Below are 18,229 nucleotides of genomic sequence, written 5' to 3'. Positions count from 1 at the left end.
TCAGCTTCTTTCACCCAAAGCTCCTCTTCTTTCTCCCCACAACTGCCTTGATCAGGTAACTGAGTTTCTCAGTCAACAATGAGAGATGAAGCTTGAAAAGCAAGTGCCCCAGAACAAAAGCTTTTGTTTTTACTCTTAGGTGTAAATGACTAAATACAAACTTGTAACCAGAGCAGTGAGGAAGGTGGTGAAAGCTGACCAGCAAGGGGAAGGGGAAATGGGGCTTTCCCAACAAGAAGATTCTGAGACATGGGATTGGTGGGGAGAACTTACAATGGCTTCCTCACAATTTTAACTAAGTCTTGCCTTTCTCTAACACTAAGAGAAGGTACGTGGCAGATGCCTTGGGTACCTTTCAAACAACTCCACCACTGAGACTCTTTATCCTCTTGTCTCCATTGCACATGAGTTGGTCTTCCCTGCCTTGAAAGGCAGTGAGTTCCTGGAGGCTCTTGAAAAACCAGAGAAGTACAGACCCCAGAGGATTCAGCTGGTTCCGTCCCTGCTAAGAAAGGCCATTGCTATGTTTCAGCACCTGGTTTCATTTTGTGCTTTCTGAGAAAACTCTACATGTAGGAGAGGAAAATATCCCCATATGTTACTTCTGAAATAGACGATTGTTTGGAATGGTTGACAGTATAAGGGCTTTTTGTGTCATCCTTGGCTACCAGTGGCTGAGGACTCGGAGCTAGACACCTCATTTAGTGGACGGCACTGCAGTTTCTCTCATACTCTGAGGTGCTATGAAAGCTGATTGCTTCTCTACAAGACATTGATGAAAGAAATCAAAGAAGACACAAATAAATGGAAAGGTATCCCATGTTCATGGATTGGAAGAATTAATATTGTTAAAATGTCAATACTACCAAAAGCCATCTATAGATTCAATGAAATCCCTGTCAGGATTGCAATGGCATTTTCTACAGAAGTAGAAAAAACAGTCCTGAAATTTATGTGGAACCACAAAAGACCCTGAATAACCAAAGAAATCCTGAGAAAGAAGAACAAAACAGGAGGCATCAAACTTCCTGATTTCATGCTCCACTATAAAGGTATATTATCCAAACAGCATGGGACTGGCATAAAAACAGACAAATAGGCCAATGGAACAGAATTGAGAGCCTAGAAATAAACCCACACATATATGGTCAACAAATATTTGATGAGGGAGGCAAGAATACTTAATGGAGACAAGACAGTCTTTTCGATACATGGTGCTGGGATAATTGGATATTCACATGTAAAACAACAAAACTGAGCTAATATCTACACCACTCACAAAAATTAACTCAAATGGATTAAAGACTTAAATGTAAGACTTGAAACCATGAAACTCCTAGAAGAAAACATAGGAATAAAGCTCCTTGACATGCGTCTTGGTAATGATCTTTTGGATATGACACCTCAAGCACAAGTGACAAAATCAAAAATAAACAAGTGGGAATATATCTAACTAAAAAGCTCCTGCATAGCAAAAGAAACCATCAACAAAGCGAAAAGAAAACTTATGGAATGGGAAAAAATATTTGCAAACCAAAAATCTGAGAAGGGGTTAATATCCAAAATATATAAAGAACACATACAACTTAATAGCAAAAAAACCAAATAACCCAATTAAAAATGTTTGTCCACTCCAAAGAAGATATAAAAAAGGACAATAGGTACGTGAAAAAGTGTTCAACTTCACTAGTCATTAGATAAGTGCAAATTAAAAACACAATGAGACATCACCTCATGCCTGTTAAAATGGCCATCATCAAAAAGACAAGCGATAATGAGGGCTGATGAGAATGTGGAGAGAAGCGAAACTTTGTGCAATGTTAGTGGGATTGTAAATTGGTACAGCCACTATGGAAATCAGTATGGAGGATCCTCAAAAAGTTAAAAATAGAACTACCATATGATCCAGCAATTCTACTTCTGGGACTATATCCAAAGGAAAGAAAAACATTAACTTGAAAAGATATCTGCACCTCCATGTTCACAGCAGCATTATTCACAATAGCCAAGACGTGGAAACAACCTAAGACATGGGAATGACAGATTAATGGATAAAGAAATTGTGGTTTATTTATACAATGGAATATTACTCACCTGTAAAAAAATGAGGAAATCCTACATTTGTGGCAACATGGATGGACCTTGAAGGCAATATGCTAAGTGAAATAAGTCAGACAGAGAAAGACAAATACTATATGATCTCACTTATATATGGTGGAATCTAAAAAAATGAACTCAGAAAAAAAGATCAGACTTGTGGTTACCAGAGGTGGAGGGTGGGGAAAGGGGAAGTGGAGGAAGGTTATCAAAAGGTACAAACTTCCAGTTATAAGATAAATGAGTACTAGAGATGTAATGTACAACATGATGACTATAGCTAACACTGCTGTATGATATAAAGGAAAATTAAGAGAGTAAATCCCAAGAGTTCTCATCACAAGGAAAACACTTTTTTCTTTTTTTTCCTTTCCTTTTTATTGTATCTATAGGATAAGATGGATGTTAGATGAACCTATTGTGGTAATCATTTCACAATATATGTGAGTCAAACCATCATGCTGTATGCCTTAAATTACACAGTGATGTGTGTCAATTATTTCTCAATAAAACTTGAAAAAATTGTAAATTGTAACATATTTGCCAAAGCACAAAAGTCATTTTTAGTATATGTCTACTTATGTCACCATATCCTGTTTCCCTCTTCCTTTTATGTAAGTTAACATATAATTTATATACAATAAAATAAATCGATCTCAAAAAAAAAAATAGCTGACTCCTTCTCTAATTACTTTCTTATGCCCTCCACACTTCTTTAAGGACTACTGAGCCATTTCTTTTCCTAGTTTTAACTCCTTTCAGAATGTCACTTCACTATTTGGTTAGAATGTTATATATATTTTACTTGGTGAATATAGTGTTGTATTTAATAGTGGTGTTGGGAAGATATGAGTTCAATACAGGCTCTCTAATTTTGTAACTGTATGGCCCTGGTCAAGTTCCACAGCTTCTCTGAATCACAATGCCATTGTCTTTACAGTGGGGGTATCAATACCTAACTCTTTGGGTGGTGAAAAATAGTGCGAAAATATACATATTCAGTGTCCATACATGATAGCATTATTCCATTGACACATTCTATTTTTTAAAACAGTACAACTAGACAGGGAACAAATTGCTGCTGTCATGATAAGGACAACAACAATAGTAACATTTATAGGACATCACATTTTGCCAAACACTACATACATTTTCTTATTGAGGCTTACCAACCTGGTAAGTTTGATAGAGAAGGTATTTTTAAATATACTTTAGAAATTGGAAATTGAGAATCAGAGAGGCAAATTTAAAGTCACACAGTTGGTCAGCTGGGTACCGTGTGTCCCATTGTTGAGCGGAAGATAACTGACATTCAAAGGGAAGTGATTTGATGAAAGGAGCCAAGCTAGTAAATAGAGGTGAAAACTGGAACCCAATAGAGATGATAGCAATTTGAATTGATACCAAGCCCACACTCTTTTCATCACAGCTAGTTAATTTTAATTCTCAAGGAATTTTCTGCTTCACATATCACTTCCTGAGAGAGACGTGCTCGTGTAGCCACAGGCTCTCTAGGACCAGTTCAAACTGAGCCCATCTTATCAACAGCAGGTTACAGTTGTTTTTCAGGAGCAAGCCAAAACTGCAGGGCATGTAGGCAGAGCATGCGCAGAGGAGAAAATCCTGACCTGAAATAACACCCGGAACCAAAGATTCTCCCCGGACGGAACCGAAGGACCAGGACACGACTGGAACTTGAAAGCTAGACTCTCATCACAAGCAAGGGGTCCGTTGTCTAGGAAGATCCTGTGTTACAGCCCCTTCCACATCTTACCATAAATGTTTCAAGTCCTCCAATCAAAACCTGTCCCGCCAGTGCTTCTGCTTATCAGCCTGTTACCCCAAACCGCTTAAATTCTGCCTGATGCCCTGGATCAAGGAGACAGATTTGACAGCCTTGCCTCCTGTCTCCTGGATGGTCTACCTCACAGTAAAGCCTTTTCTCAAAAGCTGGTGCCGTAATTTTTGTTTTTTCATATGGATCAGGCGGAAAACCCCCTTTTGTGCAGTAACATTAGTTTTCCAACTACCAACTGTAATTTCTTGAACAATTGTTCATTTTCTCAGCACTATAAAACATCCCTCTTTAACTCTTACGATGTTTCTATTTTAAAGAGTATTTTATATTAAAATTTCTACCCTGATTTTATTTTGGTTCATATTCACCTTTTCTTTCTTTATTTTCAACTCGTTTTATCCTTTTCTTACAATGGTGTAACTCTTGCAGACTACTCACTCTTAGCCTTGGTGTTTCAGACACAAACCGAGACTCCGCTCTTTTGATCACTAAGTTTATCCATATATTCTCATCGTAATTACTCTTATATGAAAACTTATTTTTGCTAACTCATTTCTTATCTTCTAATTCTCTTGTTTTCCTTAAAAACAATCCTTTTCTGCCTCTGTTTGGGTAGATTAAATTATATGCAGGTCATTTGAAAGTTATATATTCCATTTTTGGTTTTTGTATGATTTACTTGCACATACTTATTTTTTCTGTCAAATTACTACCCTTAATATTTTCCTCCCATACAAGAGACAAGCATATTTTCATTTCCTTTTTTAAAAATTCATTTTTCTCCTCTATCACTAGCCTTTGCTTATTATAATTTTAGTTCCAGGTTGATGTTAAAGTTGTTGAGAACTGGAATGTTTTGTTTTTGTTTCTTTGGTTCCTTTTTTTTTTAGATAGCAATAAATTTTAGTAAGTTTATTAGCTTCAGTTTGTTTAATGTATGGTGGCTTTAGAACGTGTCTGCAAATTCTTTGCACTCCTCCCACAAGTGGTAGATGTAATTATCCTCTCCTGGGAGTGGACTCATTAGTGATTTATTCCGGTTTTTTCTTCCTTTTTTTTGCTGAGGAAGATTCACCCTGAGCTAACATCCACTGCCAATCTTTGTCTTTTTGCTTGAGGAAGATTCACCCTGAGCTAACATCTGGGCCAGTCTTCCTCTATTTTGTATGTGGGTCACCACCACAGCATGGCCGCTGACAAGTGGTATAGGTCCATGCCCCAGAATCAAACCCAGGCCACTGAAGTGGAGTGTGCCAAACTTAACCACTAGGCCACAGGGCTGGCCTCCCTTACTCCTATTTTTATAGTAGCTTTATTAAGATAAATTAACATACAACAAACTGAACACATTTGAAATATACATTTAGATAACTTCTGATGTATGTACCCACCCATGAAATCAAGGTGAGAAACAAATGCATCACCTCAAAAGTTTCCTCATGCACTTTGAAATCCCTTCCCTCCACCTCTCCTGAACTCCTCCCCCACCTTCCCTCCGTGTCTCCAGGAAACCACTGCTCTGCTTTCTATCTCTACATACTAGCTTTCAGTTTGTAGAATTTTATATAAATGGAATCATACAGTATATCCTGTATGGTCTGACTTCTTTCACTTAGCATAATTTTGAGGTTCATACATGTTGTTGAGTGTATCAATAGCTCATTCTTTGTTATTATTGAAGAGTACCCCATTCTATGGATATACCACAATTTGTGTTATCCATTCATCTTTTGATGGACATTTGAATTGTTTCCAGATCTTGGTTATTACAAATAAAACTGCTTCAAACATTTGTGTATAAATCTTTGTATGGATGTAGACTTTCATTTCTCTTGCTAAATACGTAAAAGTAGAATGGCTGGATTATAAGGCAAATGTATGTTTAACTTTTTAAGAAACTGTGAGACTGTTTTTCAAAGTGTTTTTAGCATTTTAAATTCCCAGTGGCAGCGTACAAGAATTCCAGTTGCTCCCTATGCTCTCCAAAACTTCATATAGTTAGGCTATATTCTGAATACAAGTCCTTTATCAGATATATAATTTGATATGCTTTCTCCCAGTCTGTAGCATGTCTCTTCTTTTTCTTAACAGTTATCTTCCAAAGAGCAAAAGTTCAATTTTGATGCAGTCCAATTTATCAATTTTGTCCTTTTATGCTCTTTGGTATTGCATGGGAGAAATCTTGTCCAAACCAAATTTGCGAAGACTTTCTTCTATGCTTTCTTTGAGAAGTTTTATAGCTTTTGTTCTTACATTTAGATTTATGATCCATTTTGAGACAAAATTTGTACATGGAACAAGATACGTAGCAAAATTCCTCCCTCCCTCTCTCCCCTTCCCTCTCTTTCTTTCCCTTTTTCTCCTTCCTTTTCTTCTTTCTCTCTGTCTTTCTTTTTTGGCAGGTGGCTGTACAATTGTTCCACCTCCTTTATTGAAATGCTATCATTTCTCCACTGAATTACCTTCGCACCATTGTCAAAAATCATTTGTCCATATAGGTGTCAATCTATTTCTGGAGTCTCCATGCTGTTTCACTTATTTATTTGCCTATGTTTACATGAATACTACACTCTCTTGATTATCATATCTTTCTAATAAGTCTTGAAATGTGGCAGTGTTAGTTCTCTAATTTAATTCCTCTTTGCAAACTTGTTTTGGCTGTTCTAGATCCTTTGCATTCCTGTGTGAATTTTAGAATCAGCTTATCAGTTTCTAAAAAAAAAAAAGCCTGCTGAGATTTTGGTTGAAATTGTTTTAAATCTCTAAATCACTCTGGGAAAACTGATATCTTAACAATATTGAGTCTGCTGACCAATGGGCGTAGTGTCTCTCTCCATTTACTTAGGTCTCCTTTATAATTTCTTGGCAATGTTTTATGGTTTTTAGTGTATAGGTCATGCATAGCTACCTAATTATAATATTTGTTGATGTTATTGTAAACGGTATGGTTTTTTATATTTTAATTTCCAGTTTTTCATTTTTAATACATAGAAATAGAATTGATTTTTGTATGTTAATCTTGTATCTTGCAACCTTGCAAAAACATTTGTTAATTCTATTTTTGTATATTACATAAGATTTTCTACCTAGACAATCATGTCATTTGCAAATACAGACGATTTTACTTCTTCTGTTCCAATCTAGATAAATTTCCCCTACACCTTATTGCCTGATTTAGTGTATAGGGCCTCCAATAGATGTAGAATAGAAATGATGAGACTAGACATCTTAGCTTTTTCCTGATCTTAGAAGGAAAGTCTTTCACCATTAAATATGATGTTAGCTGTAGGCTTTTTGAATATGATCTTTATCAAGTTGATGAAGTTTCCTTCACTTCTTAGTCTGCTGAGAGTTTTTTTTAATTTTAATTTTAATTTTTTTTTAAAGATTGGCAGCTGAGCTAACAACTGTTGCCAATCTTCTTCTTTTTCTTTTTTCTTTCTGCTTTTTCTCCCCAAATCCCCCCAGTATATAGTTGTATATTTTAGTTGTGGGTCCTTCTAGTTGTGGCATGTAGGACGCCGCCTCAGTGTGGCCTGATGAGTGGTGCCATGTCCGTGCCCAGGATCCGAACCAGAGAAACCCTGGGCCACCGTAGTGGAGCACGTGAACTTAACCGCTCGGCCACGGGGCTGGCCCCTCCTGAGAGTTTTTGATGAGGAACAGATGCTACATTTTATCAAACAGTTTTCCTGTGTCTACTGAGATTGTCATATAGTTTTCCATTCTTAATTTTTAATATAATTAATTACAGTGATTAATCTGTAATTCAACTTTGCATTCCCAGGATAAACCACACTTGCCACAATGCCTTATTCTCTAGTTATACTGTTGATTTGATTTGCTAAAATTTTTATTAGAATTTCTTCATCTGTATTTATGAGACATATTGGTCTATAGTTTTCTTTTCTTTTTTTTTTAAGATTGGCACCTGAGCTAACATCTGTTGCTAATCTTTTTTTTCCTTTCTTTTCTTCTTCTTCTCCCGAAATCCCCCTCAGTATATAGCTGTATATTCTAGTTGCAGGTCCTTCTATTTGTGCCATATGGGATGCTGTCTCAGCATGGCCTGATGAGCAGTGTCATGTCTGAGCCCAGGATCCAAACTGGCAAAACCCTCGGCCACCAAAGTGGAGTGAGCGAACTTAACCACTCAACCACAGGGCCGGCCCCCTGGTTTCTTGTTTTTAGTGTAAGTTTTTTTTCTAGTTTTAGTATCAAGGTAATGCCAGACTCATAGAGTAAATTGGAAACTATTCTCTCTTCTTGAATTTTCTGAAAGAGTGTGTTTAGAATGGGCGTAATTTCTTCTTTAAATGCTGAATAGATTGAACCAATGAAGCCAACAAGCTAATATAGGGATATTCACTTTATCTCTTTCTTCTCGAATGAGCTTTGGTAGTTTGTGTCTTTCAAGAAATTTGTCCATTCGATTTAAGTTGTCAAATGTATTGGCATAAATTTGTTTATAATACTCCCTTATTCTCCTTTTAATACCCGTATAATCTTAGTACTGTTACCTCTTTCATTTCCGATACTGGTAATTTGTGTCTTCTCTCTATTTTTTTGTTTATCAGTCTTGCTGGAGGTTTTTCAATTTTATTGCTTTTCTTGAAAAACCAGCTTTTGATTTCTATTTTCTATTTCATTGATTTCCACTCTGACCTTTATTATTTTCTTTCTCCTGCTTACATGCGTTTAATTTGTCAACATTTTCCTAGTTTCTTATGGCATAAAATGAGGTTTTTGAGACCTTTCTTTCTTTCTTTCTTTTTTAGGAGTCTAGTACTATAGATTCTATTAAGACTATGTTTGTAGCATCCCACGAAATTTTATGCTGTGTTTTAAATCTCATTCCATTCAAAAGACTTTCTAATTTCCTCATTAATTTCTTCCTTGACCCATTAGGTCATAGAGTTGTGTGTTATTTAGTTTCCAAGCTTTTGGAAATTTTCCATTCATCTTACTTTTATTGATTTCTGGTTTAATTTCACTGAGATTAGAGAGAATAGTTTGTATGATCTGAATGCTTTTAAATTTATTGGGATTTGTTTAATGGTCAAGATATAGTATACATTGGTAAATCTTTCATATATTTTTGAAAAGAATCCATGTTCAGCTGTTTTAGGGGGAACCGTTGTTCAGGTCTTCTGTATCCTTACTGTCTTTCTACTTGTTCTGTCAATTATCGGGTGAGAGCTATTAAAATATCTGATTATAATTGTGGATGTGTATTTCTTCTTGTGTTTCTGTGAACTTTTGCTTCATGTATTTTGAAACTCTGTTACTATATGAATAAATGCTGAGGAATATTATGTCCTCTTTATGAATTGACCCTTTATCTTTAAGAAATGACCTTCATTCCTTGTCATATTCTTTCCTCTGAAATCTACTTTGTCTCATTTAGTATAACTGCTCTGGCTTTGTTTTGATTTCTGTTAACACAGTATCTTTTGTCTATCCTTTTACTTTTAACTCATTTTTGTCTTTATATTTAAAATGGGTTTCATGGCGGCATATAGTTTGGTCTTGCTTTTTATGTTGTACAGTAATTTTTCTCTTTAAGGTAACTTTATACTTACAGAAAAATTGTAAAAATAACAGAGAGTTTCCATATACTCTTCACCAATTTCCCTTATGTTAACATGTTACATGATCATAGATCATTTATCAAAATTAAGAAATTAACTGATCTGTTTCTTGTTTTAATAAAAATTTTAAAGATTTTAGCCATCATTTCTTTAGATATTATTTCCATTGCACCCTTCTCTCTCCTCTTCTAAATGAGAGATATTCCATTTACATGTATGTTAAGCTTGAAATTGTCCTTACTTCTCACTGGTGCTTCATTCACATTTTTTCGTTTTTTCACCCTCTGTGCTTCATTCTGGAAAGCTTCTACATCTTCAATTTCCCTAATCTTTTCTTCTGCAATGTGTAATTTGTCATTAATTACATTCAGTGCATTTTGCACCTAACACATTGTAATTTTTACTCTTAGAATTTCCTTTTTTTTGTATATCTTCCATGTGTCCACTTGACATGCTCACTTTTCCCCTAGCTTTTTAAACAAATGGAACACAATTATAATAATTTTCTTAACATTTATTAGGTAGGGCAAGAACAGCATTTCTTCTGGAGTAATTATCTACCCAGCTACCAAGGCAAGAAGCTTCTGAGTTTCTAACCTAATGTTCTATTAATTATGAAAATTTCCAGCCTGGGAGCAGGCACTCTTCCCAGACTTGTGTAACCTCTGGTTACTGTTTTCTAAAATCCTTTCAAGTGGTTCTTTTCTTGGCCTCAGGTAGTTTTCCTACAGACATGCAGTGATCAGCACTGTCCTGAATACTCAAGAGGATCTCTGGATTCTTTCTCTGGACTCAGCTTTCTTGTCTCCAGTACTCTGCCTTAGGAACTCTAACTACCTCGTCTCCCTGGACTCTTAGCTCTATCTCAGGGAATTTGCTGAACTCTGCTTGGGTTCCCTGTCTCTGTGTCAAGGCCTGAAAACTCACTCAAATCGGTAGTTGGGGGCAATCATAGGGTTTACCTTGTTTGTTTTCCATTTCTCAAGGATTCCCATCATTCGTCTGATTCCAATGTCTTGAAAACCATTGTTTCATTTACTTTCTCCAGTTTTTCGTTTCAGACAGGGAGGAAGTCTGGTCCTTGTTACTCCATCTTCACTGGAAACAGAAGTCCCTGTGACTCAGTCTTCTTTAGTAAATATTTATCATTCTAACGAATAGAATGCAGCAGAAATGCGACTCCTGAGAGACAATCCTCCATAGGTCTCTTGCATTTCATCATGTCTTCCAAGCAGAGGCCTTGACCACGTTTTTTCCAAACAAAGTTTTGAAGAATATTTGTATAATGAACTGACTTAGAAAATAGAATAATATCTCCCTCTGGAGCAAAGGGCAGGTTTGCTTAAAGTCTTGGAAAACAGAGATAGTGTCCTTCCAGAGCAGATGATAAGCATGCTTACAGTCCAGTAACATATATGTGGGTTTCCTAAGTTCAATGCTCCTCTCCTGTAATGCAGCCCAGTTTGTGAGAAGTTGTCACTTGATCTCTTTGCATCACCTTTTGGGAAGTGGGGCTCAAGGGATCAGGGTAAGAAAACACTTAGTCTCTATCTACTGCTATTGCTGCAAGTAACAAATTATCCTTCGTCTCTGACCCAGGAGTCTTGTACCTTTTGCCAGCATCCCTGAAACTGTTGTAGGTGAATTTGTTAGTTTGAAAGTAAAATAAAATCTCATACTCTTCATAGAGCTAGACAGATGAGATGAAATAGGCTAGGTTAAAAAGCAATACGACTTCTTCCTGGCTTTTTCTCTTGAGTGACATGCCTTGGGAGTCCTGAGTCAATATCTTATATGTTTGGCTACCCTAAACTCCAGCCTTTGAGCCATACTGCTAAGTGGAACAGAGATGAGCTGTCCCTGTAGCCCTGCCTAGTTTGCAGATGAGTGAGCAAAATAAATGCTATTGTTATTTTAAACCACTGAGTTTTGGGGTGATTTATTATGCAGTACTAAATAACTGAAACACTATGTATTTCACAACATCCTTCTGGATTTCTTGTTCTTCTGGATAGAGCTCTTTCTCTAAAAGGCTTTTAATGAAGTTCTTGTGTAGTAAACTTCTGAGGCCTCACAGGCCTAAAAAGATATGTATTTTTCAATCACATTTAAAAGTAGCCTACTTGGTTGTGAAAGTATAAGCCTGAAGTTCTTTTCTTTCACTACAATTTCTATTATTTCCTTGCATCCAGTTTACTGTTGTAAAATCTGATGTCAGTTTTACATTTATTTCTTTATAGATGATCTAAAGTTTGTCCCAGTAATATTTTAGATTTTTTTCTGTTGTCTCAATGGTTCCTAAAGATGACTAGGGAGGGCTATACCATGACTAACACCTGCTTTTATTAATTTGAATATCATTCTTCTGCCTACTTCTTCCTTTGGGTCCATAAATTGTGGCAGTACTTCCCTAGAGACCAAAAGGGAAAAAAACATCCGCCCTGGGCTTTCATTTCTAACCCTAGCTTGTGAATGGTGAGAACAACTGGCAGCATCCATCCTGGCCAACACATTTCTGTGTGTCTCTGAAAGGAATTTTCCCGTGCCCAGTAATACTAAACCACAGGAAATCCAGGAAAACAATATAAATAGAATTTTATTCTTATTTGGTCATTATAATAGAATTTAAACTCACACAAATGACTAAAATTAAATTCAACCACTTAACACAGTATACCAGAAATAATGGGGTCTTAAAATTGTTTGTTTTTTGAGCAACTGACAGCTCAATATCTGAATCTTTCTTGGAAGTCACAGAGCATGCTGTCATAAGTGACTACCACAGAAATGCTCATGAATCAAGTAACAAAAAGGGAGAGAAGAGGAGATGTCAATGCTCTTATTTGTTAATGTTTTTATTATAAGCTATTTTTGAAAGATATTTTGGAAGATAAACCTCTTGAAGGCAGGCCAGAAACCATGCTCCTTCACTGCCTTTCAAGATCTGGGAGACTAAATAATCAAGATTGAGCAAAGAGCAAGAAGAGTGTCTGCAACACTTTATTTATTTTTTGCTGCGGAATGTTCGCCCTGAGCTAACATTTGTTGCCAATCTTCCTCTATTTTGTATGTGTGTCACCGCCACAGCATGGCCACTGCCGAGTGGTATAGATCTGCACCCAGGAACCAAACCCAGGCTGCCAAAGGGGAGTGCACCAAACTTAACCACTAGGCCACAGGGGCGGGCCCCTCTGCAACACTTTAAACTTCACAAAGAAGTTACCAGGTAGAAGGACACAAGTTCAGTGACTCATCTTCCTGACAAAATGACCGCGTCTTGACAGTGGCCGTGAAAGCTCGATGACCCTTAACATCTCATGGAATAAAGGAGTGAGCAAAACAAGGTGAAAATGTTAAAAGGGGAATATAAAGAACACAAAAGAAAGATGACAGGGTGACAAGTTAAACATAATCCACAGAATAAGAAATGTCAGAAGCCTCCTCCGCAGTACACCTACAAACACCTGCCCTTTTGTTACTACATAAAAGAGAGCCTGGCACTGTAACTTCTTCGCTTCCTTGGTGGTGGGGAGGAAAGCAGATGACTAGGCAGAGTGAGGGTGCCTGGTGGGACAGATTTTACTGGGCAGCTCTCTGGACAATGCACCCAGCAAGCTGTATTTTACCTTGATCAGTTTTTTATTTGTTAGCCCCCTAAATCTTGGTTATTCAAGTCTTCCAACACTATCTCATTTCTCCTTTATTGCTCCATTCACAAAATCTCAAAGTCATTAATAAATTAAAGTAGACATAGTCACTGAATAATCCATGTGTGTAGGGGAAGAATGGTAGAAGAATCGCTTTGACCTGAAAACTTACGGTTTGAGCCAACTTTCAAAGAGAGAAGAGAGTAATCAGCCACTTGTGATATTCTGTCTTTAACTATATGAGATCTTATTCAAATTTTCAATCTAGAGTCACAGATCTCTGAGGACAGTTGATGTCTATGACCTGGCACTAGTGGAGTACCCTCTATGCTCACAAATAGTTCATTCATTTGCCTTGGCCTTAAATCCCACCATAAAGGGGAGAGCCGTTTATTTTAAGCATTTCTTTCTATTTAGTGATAAAAAATAGAAAAACTAGAGAGAATAAGACAATGGGATACAAAAAACAGTATAAATGAGTTATTCATATCAGTTTCTCTAATGGAAAAATTGCTATAGTTAATGAATAAGGATCAGAGGAAGGGAAATTCTTCAATGAAGAGTTGAAAAAAAGAGATGAAGAGTTTGCAGCAGGAGGCAACAATTGTCTTCTTAACAGATACCATTTATATACTTTTTCCCTTTCTAGACATCAGATGCAGAGGATTGAGTTAATGATTCCCTCAGTTCATGGCACTTTCTCACCATCAGTCAAAGCAAGACCACTCTTTCATTTTTAATTTTTCCCATTTTATGTCTATTCCTCATTCCCATTCCATCTCCCCACAGGTAGCCATTCTAATGTATTAAATTTGTATCTTTTTGTTCACGTGTATTCTTACAAAATGCAAATGGTTTTGTGTACATTTAATTTACATAAATAATAACGTTTTATATTTCCATCTATTTCTAAATTTTCCTTTACTCAGGACCATATATTTAAGATTCATCCATATTACTATAATAAATAATTTTCTCTATGCACCCTTCCAAGGATGTGCACACACATTATCTCTAGTTACCTCACCCCAAAGGATGCTAAAGTCAATATCCATGTATATGACCCGTAAGCATCTGCGTGAGAATCTCTTTGGACTCCATAATTCTACTCCAGGAATAGAATTGCCGGTGATAAGGTTAGAATCTATTTAAAACACTCTAGTTCGGGAGGGGTTTTTTGCCACTTTTTCTTAGAAGTGAGGTTGGTATTATTATTATCATCACCAGTTGAATAAATGGAGGGATAAGACATTAAAAGAGATGTCCACAGTCACTCAGTGAGTAAAGAGTGGACCTTTCTCTTCTGACTACAAGGTTCTTCTCTATTCTTTGCAGCACACCCCATTGCCTCCACAAACTTGTCGTATCCTGAAACTGGAAATTGGATTAGATTCATTGCGTTACACTTCTTGTGGGCTGTCTAACTATTCTCTCCTTTGTGACTATAGTGTAATTACCAACTTGGAGAGCTAGGTTAGTGATGTGGGATATACAAGTTCCTTGTTGGCCAACTCTAGTGATCTCATTTAACTGTTTTCTGGTGTACTAGAAATAGTACCTCTGTATTAAAATCAGGGGCAATCGAATGCATGCAACTTGCTCGCACAGGTCATAGGTGAATTTCCAAGAAGATGACTGACTCCTGAAGATCTGTCAAGGAAAGGGCAATAAAACTTTTAATTAGTACCTCTTGTATGTGAGACATATGGAAGGCCTGACACTATGGGCTTTTGAAAGGGAGATTAGGTTTAAATGTGCTGAGAAAAGACAGCAGAGTCAGGTCACTTTATGAAAGATTCCTCAAAAAATATTTTATAAATACTTAATGATAAATAATCTGAATATTAGAACAGTCATATTTTGTAGTTCACGCAGTCATTATGTATGTACTGTTTTGTTTGTTTTTAATGTTATTCCACACAAGGCCCCCACATTCCTCTGATGCTGTCACATGGCAGCCCCAGTGGCCACACTGCAATACCTCTCTTATCAGTGTGAGGTTCTCAGTCCCCAAGAAACCTGATAGCGTCATTCCAGACATTCTTACACAGACATTTCTATCTTTTACAGGGCTTTGAACTTCAATGCTAAATCAGAGAATCTTGTTACAAGAGCGAATGCATTCTATAATTCACAATGGAAACTTACTTCATCAAGAGCAATGATTGAATCTCAACTTGGAGACACAGAGGAGATTCCTCTTAGAGTCTCCTGGGGTTGCAGGTGTTTGTGCTTGGGGAGTGGGAAGTTTTACACAATGTAAGCCTTTCTAAGAGATTCTGATCCTCTTCCCCAGTGGTTTTTGACCCATCCACCTACCACCTAACCCTGTGACTTTTAGGACACTTTCCTCCATGACTCTTTGGATAGTCAGCCCGTATAGACAATCACAGTGTCACCAGTCACTTGAGCAAATGTCTTCTATACAGCCTGTAAAACAAGCATTAGGAAATTGGGTTAAGTGATGGGCCAGGTTAGAATTGCAGAACAAAGGTTTTCTTAGGTTCCCTCGATTGCCATGGCATTTTTATTTTTCAGAAAGTACCATGGCATATTAGTCCACTGGAAAAGCAGTGAGCTAATGTTAGGCCAGAGGCCTGGATTGTGTTTGTGCTCTCTGCTGTAAACAGCCTTACGTATCTGGGAACAGGATGGCTCTTCTGGGCTTTACTTGTCTAGTTGGACTAGACAAATGCCAAGATCTTGTCCAGTTCATAAGTTATCAAGCTATTAAACCTAGAGGAAAAGGCAAATTACAACAAGAACTTAGAATATTATGCCTCTGATTGCCCCCATTTTCTAGTTTTTTGAATCAAGGACATAAAATACTGTTTCCTTCCATCTTGACACTTCTTTCCATAATTTAATCTTCTCTGCAGCTAACTATTAACACATAGGGAGGCTCTGTGCTGAGAAGCAATTTGGGCCACAGGAATGTGTTTCTGGTCCCCTTTCTTGGATAGCTTGGGAAGCAAAAGGGGTTCCCTTGGGAAGGACTTTTTGGAGAATAGTGGGTTTCATACTTCAGCAGCATCAGAATCCCACAGATTGCTGGGCCCAGTCCCTGAGTTGCTAACTCAGTAGATGTGGGGTGGAGTCTGAACATTTGTATTTCTAACCAGTTTCCAGGTGATACTGATGCTGCTGGGCTGGGGACCACACTTGGAGAGCCACTGTCACAGAACATCATTTTCTGAGTATTGAGGTAGTGATATAATCTCTCCACATCAACCTTGTCCCCAGGTTACAGTATGTGCTAAGCAGCTTTTGAGATGATGCCACCACCTTCTATTTCAGATTTCAGAAGATTCTGTTTTCCAGTAATAATCGCCACACACACTTCAGCAACAACGAAAAAGGAGAATAGGGCAAACTCACGTACAGTCACTCTATTTCCCTGTTCTTCCTCTCTTCGTGGCTCGAAACCGCAGACAGTCTAGTTCACATAATGACTTAAAATAACAACAAGATCGGTGTATTTTGGATAGTGCATCATCAGTTTTCAGCAGAATCCAATAGAAAAAGACCACAGACCAGAGTTCAGATATGATCTCCCTTTCTGTCTGGAGTAGCTGATATTTGTTGAGTATTTTCTGTTTAGCCAGCCCTGGTGGTCTAGTGGTTAAGATTCAGCACTCTTACCTCCACAGCCCAGGTTCATTTCCCAGTTAGGGAACCACACGACCAGTCTGTTGGTTGTAATACTGTGGCGGCTGCATGTTGCTGTGATGCTGAAAGCTATGCCACCGGTGTTTCAAATACCAGCAGGGTCACCCATGGTGGACAGGCTTCAGCAAAGCTTCCAGACTAAGACAGACTAGGAAGAAGGACCTGGCCATCCACAAAAAAATTGGCCATGAAAACCCTATGAATAGCAGCGGAGCTTGTCTGATACAGCCTTGTCTGAAGGTGAGAGGATGGCACGAAAAGAGTGGGCAGGGCTCAGCTCTGCTGTACACAGGGTCACTAGCAGTCGGAATCAACTCCACACCACTAACAACAACAAATTTTCTGTTTCAAGAAATGTGTTATTATCTCATGTAAGCTTTGAGCCAATCCTCTTACATGGGTATTATTTTTATCCCCATTTCATAGACGGGGAAACCAAGATCTGGAAAGGCAAAGTATCTTGCCTGAGGTTGCTCAAAAAAAAAGTGGTGGAACTAGGATTACTGTACTACTCTGCCTCCAACTATATAATACTAAAAAACCGTGAAACATCCTCTTTACTGTTTACATTCCGTAAAATGGGCCTGCCTCCCAGGGGTAATGTGGGAATGAAGAAGAGCACAGACTTATTAGGTGCCATGGAGAAAGAATGTGTTGTGGCTACAAGATATTACTTTTTTGAAATATTTTAGATGCTACTCTCCTTTTTTACAACAAGTAAGATGCTGCAGTCTATACATTTATTATCTGTTTTATTCTCTTTGCATGTTAGAGCCTTAAAGAATTATTTTTATGTCCTTTTTCTCAAAATGATCATACATTCCTTTTTCTTGCTAACATCAATGGAAATATTCAAAAATTATTTTATTTTTAACATGTAACCATAAAGGCAGATGTTTATTTTTATATAGTTTATCTTATTTATTTATTTATTATTTATAATACTGTTATTATATTATAATAATATAATTTATTATTATCTGTTTTGCTCTCTTTGCATGTCTGATCCTTAAAGAATTATTTTTATATTCTTTTCCTCAAAATGGTCATGCATTCTTTTTTCCTGCTGACATTCAAGGGAACTACTCGAAAATTATTTTGTTTTTAACTTATAACCCTAAAGGCAGATGTTCTGGTGTCACCAGAGATTCGTGGAAAGAGGACTCTCTCAGGAGTTGAGTTCCAGCCCCGGCTCTGCTGCTGCTCACTGTGATTCTGGTGGTCACTGATTGCTGCATTTACGTCTGATGGGGTTAGGCTTGATCAGAGGGACCACAGTATAGGATGGACGATTTTCACTTTCACAGACCCAGATTTGGGTGAAACTCATAAATATCTTGCCAGGATGCAAAACAAATATGATTACAGACATTTCTTACTAGTTGCAAACCCTGTAATAATTAATAGAATGTCAGTTATCTTACTCA

General features: G+C 37.3%; 1 protein-coding gene across 4 annotated transcripts in view; it reads left to right on the top strand.

Annotated features, from left to right (window-relative positions):
- The window catches only part of VCAM1 (vascular cell adhesion molecule 1), a 129,002-nt gene that overhangs the window by 82,233 nt on the left and 28,540 nt on the right, over nucleotides 1–18,229 (top strand). The gene's annotated exons all lie outside the window — the stretch shown is intronic.

Source organism: Equus przewalskii, chromosome 24 (genome assembly GCF_037783145.1).
Source record: "Equus przewalskii isolate Varuska chromosome 24, EquPr2, whole genome shotgun sequence".
Taxonomy (NCBI): domain Eukaryota; kingdom Metazoa; phylum Chordata; class Mammalia; order Perissodactyla; family Equidae; genus Equus; species Equus przewalskii.
The sequence above is the reverse complement of the archived record's forward strand: the minus strand, read 5'-3'. Positions and strand labels throughout refer to the sequence as shown.